General features: G+C 42.2%; 1 long non-coding RNA gene across 1 annotated transcript; it reads left to right on the top strand.

Annotated features, from left to right (window-relative positions):
• The first annotated feature begins 12,651 nt into the window (after window positions 1-12,651).
• Window positions 12,652-13,716, top strand: LOC119088290. The gene is made up of 2 exons (XR_005091914.1): window positions 12,652-12,841; window positions 13,411-13,716. It is a non-coding gene; the product is annotated as an uncharacterized LOC119088290 (long non-coding RNA).
• Window positions 13,717-14,314: the final 598 nt, after the last annotated feature.

Genomic DNA, 14,314 nt, shown 5'->3' with positions numbered 1-14,314 from the left:
TGTCTCCATCATCAGGTTCCACCTGCTCCATTGTTGACTCCAGGCCAAAGTGCTGAGCATCCTGGTCCCCATCTTGCTCAGCAGGCTCTTCTTGTCTCTCCCTGATAGCTGCATTTGAAGTGCTGCTCATTCACTGTGAGGGCAAAAATCTCACCTGAGACAGAGTCTGAAGTATTAGTGTTGTAGAACAGTCATGGACTGAAAATAATAGTTCTTCCCAGAGGAACTTATGAAATAGAAAATACCCCACGGTGTATGTATACATCACCTTCCACTAACCTTGTCTGTCCGCCCTTCTGGGCCATCAGCTACTCTTTGGAACCTTTTGTGGCATGTCTTCTCTGTGCTTACATGGTCTGTTCCCTGGTACCAACGAATCATTTATCTGAAGACACACTGCATCCACCTTGCCCAGCCAGGAAGCCACCTACATGTCCAGAGTCTCCAGCTGCTTGTACCACTCATGGTCCCAGTTGAAATACCTCATCACAGAGTGTAGAATTTACCATCTTCACTTCACCAATCTGGAAGTGCAGGGGAATTAACTGCCTGCCTACAGGCTTAACTTGAGCTCCTCAAAACCAAGGCGAGCAGGTGCACACCAGCAGTTCCCCCTCCCTCTCTCTCCCACCCCCTCTCTTCTTTCCCTCAGACTCACTCCCGGGCACACTTTTCCAGTGTGGCTCTGAAGATGAATACTGCAACACATTAAATGTCAAAGTCTCTCCCTGGTTTACTGTGAAGCAGCGGAAATCTTGTGCTCCTTTCTTTCCAGATTCTACCTTCCTTCCCTCAGACCCACTGCCCTCAGATGACACTTAGTACACACAGCTAAACTGCTTCATCAATGCCCGAGACACCGCTTCCTAGAGAACTCAGGCTAAGATGACTGTGAACAGAAATATTAGGTGTAGTCTTTAATATCACTCTTCAATAGAGTTTAATATTGAATATGCTTTAAGAGGTGCTGTCAAAAAGGAAGAAATTAGGGCTGGGAAGATAATGCAATGGGTAAAGTGCTCGCTGTGCAGGTATGAAGACCCAAATTCAAGCCCCGAACCTAGGTTTAAAAATGGAAAGAAAAAGCACAAGTGTGGTGGTGCATACTTGGAATCGTGCATAGCACAGGGGAGGTGGAGGCAGGTGGGTCCTCGGGACTCACTGGCCAGCCTAGCCTGCTTGGGGAGTTCCAAGCAAGTACGAGATCCTGTCTCAGTCAACAAGGTGGACAGTGCCTGTTCTTAGGCCTTCAAATGCATGTGCCCTCCCATACACACAAACACATATATAGGAAAGGGAAGAAATGAACTCATCTGGACCCTGAATAATTCTGAGAATTGTTTATAGTCACTTACTACTTGCTAAGCGGGTCATGGTCCCAGGAGATTTGCATGTATTTTGAGTTTCCTGATTTGGCTTGGTTTTGAGAGAAGTTCTTCCTTTGCAGCCAAGGCTGCCCTTGAGCTCTAGACCTACCTTCTTCAGCCTCTTGACTCCTGAAATCACAGGCTTGCACCACCTTGCCCAGCTGCTCATGTTTTAACCTTACACACGTGAAAAACCCAAAAAGCAACATAGTTAAATAGCAATCTAAGGTCACATCACCTAGTCACCAAGAGGTAGATCAAGTCTTACTTATGCTATGGCTCTTAGTTACTAGTTTTAAAATAATCTTATGGAACATTCAAGGGGGTCAAAGAATCAAGGAAAATGGAATTTCTGAAGTCTAAATTTCACTATGAGTAAATAAAAGCATGAAAGTAGAAACAGTTGTAAGAGAAGGCATGAATTAAATTTCTTTTTTATTTTCCTAATTTTATGTATTATTGTGTGTGCCCATGTGTGTATGTATGCCCATGTGTGTTTGTATGCCCATGTATTTGTATATGCGTATCTTTGTATATGTGTCTGTGTCTCTCTGTGTGTCTGTGTGTATCTGTGTGTGTGTGTGTGTGTCTGTGTGTCTGTGTGTATGTGTGTCTGTGTGTGCCTATTGGTCTGTGTCTGTGTGAATGTCTATGTATGTGTGTCTGTGTCTCTGTGTATGTCTGTGTTTATGTGTGTGACTATTTGTGTCTGTGTGAGTTTCTGTGTATGTGTGTATGTGTCTCTGTGTGTGTGCATGTGTCTATCTGTGTCTGTGTGAGTGTCAGTGTACATGTGTACGTATCTCTGTGTTTGTCTGTCTGTTCTCATTTATGTGCTGAGCTCTGAGGACACTTTCAGGTCTGAGCTCACATCACAGGCTTGGCAGCAAACTCACGTCTTGCTGGCCTAGATTAAGGCTCTTTATGGTCACTTCTCTCCACACAAACTCTGACCTCACTTTCCCCCATCAGCACATAGTACCCCAATATAGCTAGAACAATTTTGTGATCAGGGCCAGCATCTAACCCAGCATTTCCCTTCCACTATTTGTGTTTGCCAACAAACCAGAACAAAAGCACTTGTAGGTAAGTGACTTTATCCCACAACTTGAATGATAAGGAGCTTGAAAGCAGAAATCCGTGACTCTGTTTTAGGAATAGATCATGGTATCAAACTCTTTGCTGATTTGGTGGAGAAGGAGAGTTAGTGAACTAGAAAAGTACAGGGTGCTCAGGAGCGGTAAGAGCAGTCTGGAGGCAGGGGGGCTGCTTATCCATGCACATGGTTTATTCCCACTTCTTCACCGCTCATTTTCATCCGAGAGCAAGCAGAAACAGCTAGACATGGCATGCTGGTGGGCCATGTCCAGCAAATCATAAAGGAACTCGTGTCTGCACAATATGCTTAAGCAGAAATCTGATCCAGGATAGGATATTTATTTAAATTGGACAGAATTCCCTATGGAATGTCAACTGTAGCTCCTTCCTTCCTTCCTTCCTTCCTTCCTTCCTTCCTTCCTTCCTTCCTTCCTTCCTTCCTTCCTTCCTTCCTCCCTCCCTCTTTCTTTCTCTCTTTCTTTCTTTCTTTCTCTCTCTCCTTCCTTCTCTCTCTCTCTCTCTCTCTCTCTCTCTCTCTTTCTTTCTTTCTTTCTTTCTTTTTTTTTTTTTTTTTTTTTTTTTTTTTTTTTTTCTTTCTTTCTTTCTTTCTGTTTAGCTCATTCACAAAATGATGTTACAATATGATCTTTGTCTACATACTTGCCATTGTATTTTGCTCATATTCTCCTACCTACTACCCTCCCTTGGTCTCTTTTCTCCTTCAGAAGATCTCCATTCTCCTTCCAAGGAGTCCCCCTTGGACTTTTCTATGTGTGTATGTGTGTTGTGTATATTTATCTTTAAGTCTAGATTCCTTGTAACAGGTAAATTTGTGATGTTTTAGTATCTATTTTTATTTACATGTGTGTGCACCTGTGTATGAGTGGAGGATGGAAAGGGGCCATTGGCTCTCTCTCTCAGAACTGGAGTTACAGACACTGTGGGATGCCCTGTGTGGTACATGGATGCTGAAATCTGAAATCTGGTCCTCAGGCCTGCACAGGAGGCACTAGTGACTATTGTCTCACCGGACAGTTTTCTTTTTTCCTCATAATAACTTTTCTTCTTCCCTCATCCTCTGTCTTTAGTTCTACATAGTTCCCATCTAATGTCATGTCGCATCATCTGTTTGTCTGTCTATCTACTTTCCTATGAATCTAGAACCTGTACATAGGATGCACATGTGATATTTGTCTTTCTGAGTCTGGCTTACTTTATTTAACATGATAATCTTCAGTTCCATCCATTCCTGCAGATAACATAACTTCATTCTTCACTATGGTGGAAGAAAATTCCATTGCGCAAATGTACCTTATCTTTCTCACCTGTTCCTCTGCTGAAACACTTCTAGGATGGTTTAACCATGTGCTAATTGTGCATAGAACTGCAATAAGCTTGGATGTGCAGCTCTTTCTGTGGTATGCAGAATGTCAGCCGTTTTCAAGAAGAGAATTATGTCCAGAGTATTAGAAATTTGGTGTATTATAGCTCAAACTTTGCTGCAATAAATACTGTGAGAAAAGTGTCTATAGAATTCACTTTGTGACATACAGTCTGTAAGTACGTGGAATACTAGTGAGGAGGGTCAAGAGGAATTGGGAAATTGAGTCAAGAATTTGCAGTCTTACCAAATGTTCAAGCATGGCTTTTAAAAATCAATTTCTCTGTAGACATTAATTTTTTAATATCTATTTCCTGTTATTTATGTGTACATGTATACATCTGTGTGTAAGTATTCTCACGTGTGTGTAGTTACCTGCACAGGCCAGTAGAAGGCATCAGATCCCATGGAGCTGGAGTTAAAGGGGATTGTGAGCTGACTGACATGGGTACTGGAAACCAAGTCCAGGTCCTCTGCAAAAGCACATAACTCTTCTAACTGCTGAGGCATCTCTCCAGTACAAACTATCCTATGTTCCTGGTCGTAGTGTTGTTATTTTTAATGAGGTCAGTGACTTAGCGCTGTGGCTCAAGTCTAGGCATTTGAGACTGTTTGATTAACTAGGCATTCCCTTAGCTGCATCCTATTCACACTCACTTAAGTATGTGTTTGATCAACTTTCATTAAATTTAGCTAGCCAAACACTTGGGGAAAGAGTTCATGACTTTTTTTCTTTGAATGCCTTCTATGGAATAGAAGAAAACAATTTCATGAGATTTAAAAGCTCCCCACTGTCCCGTAATGAATTAAAATGATTTGGAGTTATACAGTAGCATTTTAAATTAATATTTAATTTAAAATAACTAGTTTTAGATTGCATTTTTGTACATTTTCCATAGGCTATTGAAAATCGTTTGTATTCCAATAGTTAGCATCATGAAATACTAGTTTTTCCATTTCTGCTATTAAAAATCAGTGCCAACTTAATGATTCAAATAAACGGTGACTTATGTGTGTGTACATGTGTGGTGTGTACGAATGTGTGCATGCAAAGGCCAGAAGAGGATGTTGGGTGTCCTGTTTTAACACTCTTCACCTTATTCCACTGAGACAGGGACTCTCAGTGAGCCTGGGGCTAGCCTGCCAGATAGTAAACCCCAAATGTGCTATCTCTGCGCCCACAGTGCTGGAATTACAGGCACCTGTGTGCTAAGCCCAGGGTTTTTGTTTTGTTTTGTTTTACGTAGGTGTTAGAGATTCAAGTTCAGGTCCTCTTGCTTGTGCACAAGCACTCAATCCCTGCACCACCTCCCCCGTTTCCAGCAGTGGCAATTTTTTATCTTACGATTAGCAGGTCAGAAGTCTAATGTGGGCCTCCCTAGGTTAAAATCACAGCATCGCCTTCTCTGTGGGCTGCAACAGACAACTAACTTCTTTCCTCAACCACATTTGACAACACCGAGTTTTATGTGGTTGAAGGATTGAGGTTCCTCCTGTCACCCCCTTCTATTTCTTGGCTTTTCTCTGAAAGCTACTACTGACTGGTCTTTAGAAGACAAAGTGTCATTAGCTCAAGGCACTCCTGCTCTGTCTTAAAAGCTGGTGGTGACGGGCTGACTCATCGTTACTTCTCGCTCTTTGATGAGAAGACATTCCTGCCTTTGAAGACTTGTGGGGTTAGGCTGGGCAAACGATCTGGACAGAGCGATCTCCCAATCGCAAGGCACATAATCTCAGCCATATCTCAGATTCTCTTTGTAGTGTAAGATAACACAGCCTCAGGTTTAGAGCATGGACATATGTGAGGGTCCTTCTACCTGCATCACAAAATACACAGGGAGAGGTAAAAGGAGAACGATGCACTGCAACTCGGCTTCATGTGTGGGGTCCTCAGCAAGCCTCACTCCTGCAGCTGGTTTCTTTATAGAGGGCGCAAGGCCTTGCTTGCCGATATCCAGTGCCTAGTGCCTAGCCAAGGCAAACTGAAAAAAAATTGCTACAAAGTACAGCCTATTGATAAAGATTTCTGCTGGCCAAAGGTCTATTGGCCTCTTCTAAATTAGGGCATTCACCAGCCAGTAATGACCTCCTGGCTTACTGATCCTGTATCTGAATGTTACAAATGGCCCTGGAGGATTGAACTGAACCACAGTAAATCTTCATAAGTATGTAGCCTGACTAGAGAATCGGCCCCAAATCCTAGTGGAGCCTTCCCACACAGTACCTACCAACAGTCACAGGCCTGCTAGAAGGATAAAGCTATCTTTTTAATTCATTTACTTATTTTAGTATGTGTGTATTTATGCATGTGAGCGTAGTGTATGTGTACATGTAGGTATGTGTAGGCATGCAGAGATCGGAAAAGGATGTTGGATGTCCCACTTTATCATTCTCTACCATATTGCATTGATACAGGGTCTCTTATTAGGCCTGTATATAGGCTGGTGACCAGGAGGGTCTCTCACTAGGCCTGTAGATAGGCTGGTGGCCACCAAGTCTCAGGTATTCTTCTGCGTACACATTGTGTTGGGATTACAGGCACACATATAGCCATACCTACTTTTTAAATGTGGTTGTTGGGATTTTAACTCAGGTCCTCATTTTTTAAATTTTAGTCTATCTATCTATATCTATCTATCATCTATCTATCTATCTATCTATCTATCTATCTATCTATCTATCTACCTATCTATCTATCTTTGCATTCCCCAGCACAGCTACTTTTACATTTATTTTACATTTATTTATTGACATATTGGGTATGTGTGCCAGCAGGGGCAGGCTGTGTTGTATTTGTGGAGCTCAGAAGGACAACTTGCAGGAATCAGTTCTTCTCTTCTACCATGTGGGGCCTGAAGATCAAATTCACCTCACCAGGCTTACACAGTGACTCTCTTGCCAGCCTCAAAGTTACTTCTAGACAGGCTCCAATGAAGGCTGGCTTTCATCCAGGTATGTCTAACTTAGACTTCACTGCTGGCCACTGTTGTTCTTAGAACTGCTCTGTGCTTGCACTATTGGCCAGTTGTGGAAATCTAACTCATCTCCTGCTTCCTGGCTCTGGTTACCACAATCCATTGTCTGTGTCACCAGGACACAGAGGTTGGAGATTCAGGATCCAAGACACTTCCACCGGCAGTGGTGGTACGGTGAAGTTCCGGCCAGGCGATTCTGAACTCCCTGTGATATAAGTATGTGATTCCGGAATCCTGATTTTTACACTGTGAAAGGCAGTTGATCATAAAAACAGTAAGCCTTTGATTACCACGCTAAGACATGTGACGTTCCATGTCCCACTGTTCTGTGTGTGTTAGCTTAGCTGACGTCTCTGAACGCTGTTACTAAACCATTACCAGATGGAGAAAATGAGGGGGCGTGGCTTGCCCATATCTATATAGCAGGTAAGTGACAAAGCTCATGTGAGCTCAGATTCTTCCCTTTGAAGCGTGAAGCCTCAGCGTGTTCCGTCACTACAAACCTAGAATGGTCTATGAAAACATCTTATCGCACCTGTGTCTTTTCACAACTTTCGGTTTAAAGTTTAGCTTATCATTCAATACCATAATCCATTTCTAACCTTGGGAAAGATGCTAAGTGTCGTGGCAGTTCACCAAGTTTCCTTGCTCAACCCAGGCCCTATGCTAGGAAGAAAAGCTATGAAGACCTTCCTTCCATCTCCTTCGGGAAATAAAAGTTTGGGCCGGGTAGTGGTGGCGCACGCCTTTAATCCCAGCACTCAGTAGGCAGAGCCAGGCGGATCTCTGTGAGTTCGAGGCCAGCCTGGTCTACAGAGCGAGATCCAGGACGGGCACGAAAACAACACAGAGAAACCCTATCTCGAAAAAAACAAAAAATAAAAAATAAAAATAAAGTATGAGAGGGAAGAGATTAAATCTTCTGTGTCCTGCACTGTGCTTGTCACCCTGTACAGATGGGGTAGGGACAGTAGTGTAGACCTGGGGTTCACACTCTGGCCTGTCTCCCACACTCTTCTTCCTGCGACACCAAGGTTTTCTGTCAAGGGGAACTGGGCATGGTGGTGTATCCCTATGAGTCTGAGGCAGGACCACCCCACATTTCTGTCCAGCCTGGGCTACATAGTGGGAACCTGTCTCAGAAAACGACCCTTCCCTCCCTCCAAAAAGAAAAAGAAGTCAGAAAAATAAAATACAAAAAACAAAAACCAGCCAACCAACCAAACAAGTAAACAACAACTTGTTAACAAGCGAGTGAGCAGGGGCCCAGGGAGAAGGCTCAGTGGTTAGCTCTAGTGTTCCTCCAGAAGGCCTGGGCTTGGTTCCCAGCACTCACATCAGGTGGGCTCACAATCACCCACAACTCCAGCTCTAAGGGATCCCCGATGTCTCTCACCTCCTTGGGTACTTGTGTCCACATGCGCACACACACACACACCCGCAAACACACACACACACACATGCAAACACACACACACACACACACACACACACCCCCACACACACACACACACGCACGCACGCACGCACGCACGCACGCACGCACGCACGCATGCACGCAAACACACATACCTAACCATAATTACAAGTAACAATAAGTCTTTAAAAAAAACCCAAATAGGGATGCCCAGTTCCCCTTGACAGAAAAGAAAACATCGGAAAACCTTGGTGTCGCAGGAAGAAGAGTGTGGGAGACAGGCCAGAGTGTGAACCCCAGGTCTACACTACTGTGTAGTCTTTAAAAAAAAACCCAAATAGAGAAGACGATGGTGCTTAGAAAAACCAGGATGTGAAGCACAGAATCCTTATGTACCCCCTTCCCCTGGGTCTTGTGAGGAATTCCACAGAGCTCTGTCTGAAAACCTGTATGAACTACAATCTTGTTCTTTTTTTTGTGTGTGTTTTCCTTTCCCTTTTTGTTTGGTGTTTAAACAATGTGTCAAGGTGTGATGCTGTACAGTGTGCAGCTACTGCAGGAACAAAAAGAAAAGAGCTGGGACTGGACTTAACAAAAGGAAAGGAATTCCCACAGGAGAGGATTGGCTCTGGCTCTGAGAAGATGTGGGGGTTTCCCAGCCACACAAGGGTGGGCCTTCTCAGGGGCAAGCAGGACAGCGTAGACACGCGGGATGCTGTGGCTGGAATTCTCACACCGTCTTGTCTTTTAAAAGGGAAATGGAAACTCCATGGTGTGGAGTGACAGGAGGAGACATCACTGGAAGAGAGGGGCTGAAAGTAGCCGGACTGAGGGGCCGTTCCAGAGCTTCCCTCTTTGCCCCTTTGACGAGAGACTGAGGATTGCATCCGGCACTACAGAATGCACCTTGAGACTCCAGAATCCTCATTCTTTAGCTCATGAACCTTGTCTTTCCTGCTACGTTGTCAACAACAAAGGAGAAATGATACAATGTCATGGTAAAGAAGCTTGATTTCTGCTGTTGGTACTGTGTGACTGGAATCAACATTTTTGACAAACACTCAACATCAAATATCTTAGCTGACAATGGCTACATGTTAACTGTGATTACGTATGTGTATGTACAGTAACATCTATCTATATGAGAAGAAATTTCACAAGACAGAGTATTCAGCATAAGAGTGATGATGCACACGCCTGTAATCGAGCACTGAGATTGAGGCTGAAGGATAATGAATCGGAGGTCTAGGCTACATAGCAAGGCCCTGGGGAATTGTTGTTGTTATTGTTTGCTTGTTTTTGTTTTGTTTTGTTTTTTGTTTTTATAGCATTCTGAATGTATAGACTTTCTGGGGAAAAAAGACAATAAGGTAAGAAAAATTCTGCCTGTGATGTTAAATCAGAAGCTATTGTTTTGTTTTCCCAAACAACAACAGCAAAAAAGTGGACATTCTTTCATTCATTTCATTTAACCCGAGAGAAGAAAGCATGATACAAAAAAAGAAGTAACAGTCCAAGAGTGGGCATATGAAAGTTTGTAACTTAGTGACATGTTAGCTAACCACTCAGAAAAGCCGTTTAATGAAACGACACTACTCCAGAAGGAATGACCTGGAATAGATGGACTGTAGCGTTTACCAACTCCACATTTGCACGTATTTAATTAGGTTCACTTCTTGGGCTTTTCCTACTCAAAGAGCAGGATCTGGGCCTCTAAAGAGAACTGTACATTTCATTCTAAAATTGCTTTCAGCTCTGTAGACAGGGATACGCTTTTGCTGACTAAACAGCATCGCCTCTCAAAAGAGGTCCATGCTGCCTCTGACCCCTTCTGGCAAATTAAATACAATTATGCAAACTATGAGGATTTGGGCCTAATCTAATTAATATAGTACATATGAAACAGATAATAATTTCCCTGGTGGAAAACTAGATTGTCTTATTTCATGTTTGAACTAAGGCTTAGGAAAACATTGTCCCCTGTAAGTAAAATTTCATTATCTTTCATATTCTGTTTGCTCAGCCCTATAACAGATGTGTTTAGAAAAATAAGACCAAAATTGGAATCTTCCAGTGATAACATTTTTTTTTCAAAACTTACCAAATAAAATATTCTATGAAGTAGAAAAAAAAAAAAACAGAGAGAATTTATTCAGAGATGATTTTATTTTTTTCTTGCCACGCACAAACAATACCCCGGTGGTAAATCCGTTCAGTGGGGATTTCCATGCACCTAAATAGAAAAGGTTAAACTGGACCTGGATTAAATGCATCCCGATCAATGCCAATCACCAACTTTCTGCATGCCATTTCCAATCCTAAAGCTGAGTGCACTCCTGTCCGAATGCATGAATTCCATTAGCATTAATCAGTGTGCTGCTCGGTCACCAAGAGGAAAACAGGAAGGAATTTTTTCCCCTATTCTCTTTCACCGAGAGAACCAGAGAAAGGCTCTGACTGGTGTGAAGAGATACCTGCTTCTCTTCCTTCCTCCCAGCAAGGGTGAATTTTGTCCTGAAGAAACGTTCTGGCTTATTCTGAAATGCAATGGGCAGACCAAGGCAGATTTTTTTCAGGCCTGTGCCTCTGGCCTGGCGTTGTCTCATTTGTTCCTTAGCTTCTCGGGGGGCACTGCCAACAAGCATGCCAGTTCTTGAGCTGCAAAGATGTCCAGCTCACAGGGGCCTGGACTCGATTCCTAGGTGATGGCAATACCATAGAGCCGCCTCAGCAGCTGTTAGGGAGCAGTATTTTGTAGACAATCATGGCCTGTGTGAGCTCTTTATTCTAGCAAGGAAACTCTGCTGGAAACAGGGAAGAAGCATTCTGCTGAGAGTTCTAACACGTCGGTGTCTTTCTTGGCCTGCTTTTATGTCTGGAATGACAAATGTCTTAAGAGATATGCTGTGGAAGCAGCAGTGGATCTATGTATGACTTATACGAACTGCTAATAAACAGGCATTTCTAAGAGGGATTGGGAGCTGTTTTGTTGTGCCAGGAGGTCTCTCCATCAGGGCTGAAACCTCTTGGTTGGTAGTGGAGAGTAGCACAGGGTCATACAGAAGGATGGTGGTGGGGACCACAATCATAGGGCCACGTGGATTTTCCTATCACGGGTTATTAAAGATGCAAATACTATATTATAACAGGAAAGAGGCCCCAAATATTTTATATGAAGAACTGAAGTAAGTCATTTCATATCCTGGATTTGCTCTGTAGTCATATGGAGAGGGTTGAGTAGGTAAATCACAGGCAGAACAAGATGGATTGTGAACTGCTAAGTATTAAAGCCTGGTGGTTGTCATGTAGAGTAATGTTACAGTTCTCTTTAACCGGGTGTTTTATGACCATTTCCTGATAAGCTCATTACCCACAGCATTTGTGAAGCACTGCTTTATGTTAAAGTGTGAAGCCTTAAGAACATAGCTTACTAGAGTATGCACTTAGTATGTGTGTGGTCCTTGGTTTGAGTCCCAACACTAATTTAAAAAACAAAATAAAACAAACAAACAAACAAAACAACCGACAAGCTATCTTAGGCTTACAATTTCTTGCACGAGGAATCCAGCCCATGACTGTGTGAAAATATCCAATAAAGTAAACGGTGCTGATTGAAAAGAATCTACAAATCATAATGTATTTCTTTTTGAGATAGGGTTTCTCTATCTAGCCCTGACTGTCCTGGAACTCACTCTGTAGACCAGCCTGGGCCTCGAACTCAAACATTCACCTGGCCCCCCGCCTCTCGAGTGCTGGGTTTAAGGGTGTGCATCATCACCACCCAGCCAATATGCATTTCTTAAAGTTGCCTGTTAACCCCTCCACTCAGCCCTTCTCTTCCCCACCGCTATTTGTGTTTGGGGAGAGTGTCCAGTTTCAATTTTTAAGTGCCGAACGTACTTTAGAACACACCCCTTTGTCTATAACAACCACAATAAACTTGCCCTCAGCAACTGCTCTGCTTTACCTTGGCTTTGGCAAGCTGCTCTGAACAACGTTTCCTCCTTTTCATTCCAACGCAGGGTGATTGGGGCTGATAGGACGCTGGCTTTTCCCATCATCCAGCCTGGGGGTTTACGCCAGGGATTTACAGTGTGTGTAGACTTCACACTATTTTTCCTACTCGCTTTGAGTAAGAGAACTCCATGTTCTCATAGTTTGGGCAAAGCTGTTTTTAATACTTACCCCTCTGCATGTTCATTAAAGTTGAATTCCATTTTCATTTTGATGAGTTCTTGTCTATATGCCCCCAAAGACAAACTGAAACATCCTGTTTGGTGTGCTGGTATTCCTGTGTATGATGTCAGGTTGTTTTTAGGTTTTTTGTTTTGTTTTGTTTTTAGGTCTATGTTATTCCATCAGGGCAACTGACTTCCTAATTAGTCTTTAATAACAATTCCTGGAACATTGTGATGTCAATCCGCACATCAGCTAGGTGAGTTATGTTTGGGGTCAAGGATTCTGTGGTCAGGTCATGTGTATGGACTAGCTCTGGAGTGGAAGAAAGTTATACTGAGCTTATCACCATCAGTCACACGAAAGGAGGATTATTTCATGTCAGGTTCTCACGTTCTTATCTCTTTCCAGATGTGCACAAGAGCTGGTAAGTAGGCAGACTCTCAAATGGAGCTAAAGTAGGGGATCAGGACTGTAGAGACCTTTGAGTGAGAAACAAATATTCCAGAAGCTTTTCTTGCCTTCATGATCAGTTGCCATGATTTCTCACAAATTGTTTTCTGCTGCCTTCTGTAAATGTTAGAGGTCAATCCACTGTTCTCTCTCCCTCCCACTGCGCTGGACCTCAGGGCCTCGTGAATGCTATATCAGCACTCTGCCACTGAACATTGACATTTCCCAGCCCCCAGACATCTGCGTTTCTTACACAAATAGGAGAGACAGTGAGGTGTTCGCATAGCACATTGATTAGTGATGTTTAAAGATTCTATTTTCATTTTTAATTGTATGTGTGCACTTGCACAGGAGTGCCGTGCTGGAGGAGGCCAGAAGAGGGAGTTAGATCTCCCGGAGCTGGATTTACAGACAGTGTAGAGTCAACCAGTGTGGCTGCTGGGAACCAAGCATGGGTCCTCCGCAAGAGAAGTACATACTTTTAGCTGTTGGGCCATCTCTCTTCAGCTTGCATAATGATCTTTAAATTTTTCCTACTCTCAGGTTCAGCAGAAGTTAGGGCAGAGGACTATGGCATCACCAGAGAAAGGTGTATGTAAGATAACGCAGATATGTCTTTTTTACATTAATATAATTATACTTGTTTAATATACATGTTGAAGTTCATTTATGTATGATATATAATTTTATATTGATATTCATTGATTTATATTACATGCTTATATGCTAGGGGAATATAATTTAATGTACGATATACATAAATGTATTAATGTACTATATAATTTTATGTACAAGAAGTAGTTTAAATAGAATATCAGCTTTGGGTGTTGATGGTGGGGGTTAGTCCTTAAGTTTGAAAATTTCATTTATACCCCTTATAAACTGTCAACTATTTTAATTATAAATTCAATGACAAAGATCCAATTTCCTCCATACTGTAAATATTCTACTTAACAAAGTGGTTATATCACTTTTCTACACTGAAATATAGTCTAAATACTATACCAATGTGATACTCCCATCACCCATTCCAAAGCTAGAAAATTAAGTTTAATTTGAGAGGCAAATGCTAAACTCTACTTACTAGATATTTACATTTCTTCCTTGCATTCGTTCCTCTTTCCCATGGAGTTTTAGTCTGTGCTTATCTTTGAACAGTTCAATGTTTGCATTATACTTCACTTCAGAAAATATTTATGTGTACTAATAATTCAAATTATAAGAATTTCCTGTAATCATAATATCCGAACTTCTTTTGAAATCAGTTACTACTGCCATTATTATTAATGTAAAGATTACCCAAACACACACACAAAAAAGACAAAAACTATATACTTAACAATTCTGAAGCTAAATAGTGAAATAGAATTTTGTATAAAAGTATGTTTTAAGAAAGAAAATGTGCGGTGAATTGGGCTTTTAATTTTCTCTTCCGTTTAGACTTTTA

The sequence above is a fragment of the Peromyscus leucopus genome, chromosome 6 (genome assembly GCF_004664715.2).
Source record: "Peromyscus leucopus breed LL Stock chromosome 6, UCI_PerLeu_2.1, whole genome shotgun sequence".
In the NCBI taxonomy this organism is placed as follows: domain Eukaryota; kingdom Metazoa; phylum Chordata; class Mammalia; order Rodentia; family Cricetidae; genus Peromyscus; species Peromyscus leucopus.
The sequence above is the reverse complement of the archived record's forward strand: the minus strand, read 5'-3'. Positions and strand labels throughout refer to the sequence as shown.